Genomic DNA, 3202 nt, shown 5'->3' with positions numbered 1-3202 from the left:
GTCCACTCCCTACAGGGAGCCATCCACAAGGCGCAGCCATGGGCTCTAGCCCACGGTTTCCAGTTTTTGGCCACAAAGTTGTGTGTTATGCACTTCTGCCGGCGTTGTACCTTTCATCCAGAATCAGAACTTTACCTTAACGATGATTCACTCACTGTAGTGGAGACATATCGATTCTTAGGACTTGTTTTTGACGCCCGATTGACTTGGCTTCCTCACCATCATCAGCTTAAGCAGAAGTGCTGACAGCTCCTCCACTGCCTGAACGACACCAACTGGAGTGGACATCGCTCTGTGATGCTGCTGCAGCTCTACAGAGTCCTTGTTCAATCCTGCCTTGACTATGGTAGTGTGGTTTACGGTTCAACGGCACCCTCACCGTTGCGTGCCTAGCGACAGGAGCTCCCAGGATGAGTCCAGTGACCTGCGTCCTTGTGGAGGCTGGAGTCCCTCCATTGCAGGTTAGGCATGCACAACTGTTGGCCAGTTACGTTGCACACATTCGTAGTCCTCCTGTGCATCTGAATCACCATCTCCTTTTCCCACCCACAGCAGTTCATCTCCCACATCAGCGGCCCAGGTCAGGGCTTCCAATTGCAGTTTGTGTCCGATCCTTTCTTTCCGAACTAGAGTCCTTGACTTTACCCCTTTACCACCTCTACTTGAGGTCCATTCACGTACACCTCCATGGTGTACACCTAGGCCATGTGGACCTTTCACATGGCCCTAAGGACTCACTTAACCTCGTGGCTCTCCACTGCCACTTCCCCTTGATTCTTGACATGTACCGAGGCCATGAAGTGGTTTACTCCGATGGCTCGATGCCTGATGCTCACGTCAGCTTCGCGTATGTCTGTGGAGGACATATTGAACAGCATTCCTTGCCCAATTGATGCACATCTGTTCATGCCATGGGGAGTCATTTCACCTGTGTACTGACTCCTTGAGCAGCCTACAAGCTATCGACCAGTGCTACCGTCATCTAGCGACATCCAGGCATCCATCTATACCCTGGACTGGACCAGTCATTCAGTGGTGTTTGTCTGGACCCCAGGCCATGTCAGAATCCCAGGCACAGTACTTGCCGACGGGATGGCCAAACAGGCCATGCAGAAACCGCTTATGGAGATCAGCTTCTCTCCAACTGACCTGCTTTCAGTACTCTGCCACAAGGTTTAGCGGCTTTGGGAGACGAAATGCCGTAACTTCAGCATGCACAACAAACTGCGTGCCATTAAGGATACTACGAATGTGTGGCAGTCCTCCATGTGGGCCTCTCGCAAGGACTCTGTGGTTCTCTGCCGGCTCCACATTGGCCTTGGTTGGGTGACACACAGCTACCTCCTGTGCCGTAATGACCCACCTCAGTGTTGGTGCGGCACCCGGCTGTCAATGGCCCATATCTTGGTGAGCTGTACTTCTTTGGCTGCCCTGCGATGGACTCTTCAGTTACCGGACTCGTTGCCATCAATTTTAGGTGACAACGTCTCATCGGCTAATTTAGTTTCACATTTTATGGTGGGTTTTATCATTCTGTATAAGTTGTAACACCTGTCCTTTGTCCCTTGGTGTTCTCCACTCTAATGCTTTTAGGGTGGATGTTTTAATGTGTCGCAGAGTGGCTGCCTTTTCCTTCATATTCTTGTGGTTGGCCAGCCATGGTCATCTGCTCTCTTGCTTTTTCCCCTTATACCTCTTCCTTGCTTCTCTCTGTGGTTTTCTTTTCCTGTTTGTCCATGGTAGTTTTGGTTGTCCTTCTGTCATTCTTCTGGTTCTTCCTTTCTCCTTTCTCATCTTTCCCTTGTGTAATTATTTTACCGGGAACAAGGGTCCGATGACATCACAGTTTGGTTCCCCCCCGCCCCCTTCCCCTTTTAAGCCAACCAACCTCCTGATCTGATTACTTGGCTATTGTTTAACATCACTACACTTGTTTCTGCAGAAATTCCACTTTTTGGTCCAGTAAAGGTTATTTTTCATATCCCTACAATTAAAATTTACCTTTGCTTTAACTGTCCAATTTATAGTGAGTCCCAGACTTTCATTTAATTCCTCAGTTACCAAACATCCTTGAGTAGCACTGACATCATTGATTTTTAATTGTACCAAAACTTCCTTAGTGATTAACTTGCTACTCTTTCCAGTGGTTCCTTTGATTATAACACCTGTTGCCGGAAATTTGGTAAACTTTTCACTATTCTTTATCCTATCTCTTAACTTTTCAACATTCCAATAATGGAACTATCAGTGTCCAGAAGACAGTTACCTCTCCAATTATCACTTTGAACAGAAATATAATGGCTTTTCAGTTCATCATATTTTTCATCATTTTCATATAATAAATCTTCCTCAGTTTCTATAAAATTCATTAATTTCACTTCCTCTGAAACTTCATTATTCTCTGTGGACTGCAGGCTTTCCAAAAGTATGTTATAATTGGAGAGCTTCTCATTAGAATTAAATTTTATTTCATTTTCTGAGTGCATATTTTGACAAATTTTCTTTAAAATTTCAGTGTATTTTACTGCCATTGCAAACATTATCATAAGAAACTTTCTGGCAGATTAAAACTGTGTGCTGGGCCAAGACTCGAAAATTATCATGTACTTTCCTATCTAATACAGAATCGTCATCTAAACCTTTAATGAAACCACTAACTTCATTCTGCACTGAACTATCATCTTCAATCTCCACATGAATCATTCCATCTAACTCTTCACATAGCAAAGCACCATCATTACCATCAGAAAAATCATTATCAACTCCATCACAAAAATCATTGGCAAATACATCACTATTCTCTACACGAACATCAGTAAAATTCTGATAATCGTTGGTAACTTCAGTAATCCTAACAGAATCATCATTAATAGCATCATTATTGTCAGTTCCTAAATCATTATTCATAGCATCATCTTTTAAGCATCTCCCTACATTCTCTTCTTTTCCCCCAAGTACGTGACTCTTTGCCTCTACACATTCAGCCTTAGTACCAACAGGTTTACTGAACATCTCTGCATCAGACTTCTTCATTAATCTCACAATACCATATTCACCATAATTCACATTATCAACAACAGTAAGCACACCTTCATTACTGTTCCTTGATCATCAAACAACCTTGTCAAAATATTACTGCTAAAATCTAATTCAAAATTTTTCTTGATGTTTTATTCTTCTCTCATCTCTTCTAGCTAGAATA

The sequence above is a fragment of the Schistocerca piceifrons genome, chromosome 10 (assembly GCF_021461385.2).
Source record: "Schistocerca piceifrons isolate TAMUIC-IGC-003096 chromosome 10, iqSchPice1.1, whole genome shotgun sequence".
Lineage (NCBI taxonomy): Eukaryota > Metazoa > Arthropoda > Insecta > Orthoptera > Acrididae > Schistocerca > Schistocerca piceifrons.
This window is presented reverse-complemented; position numbering follows the sequence as displayed.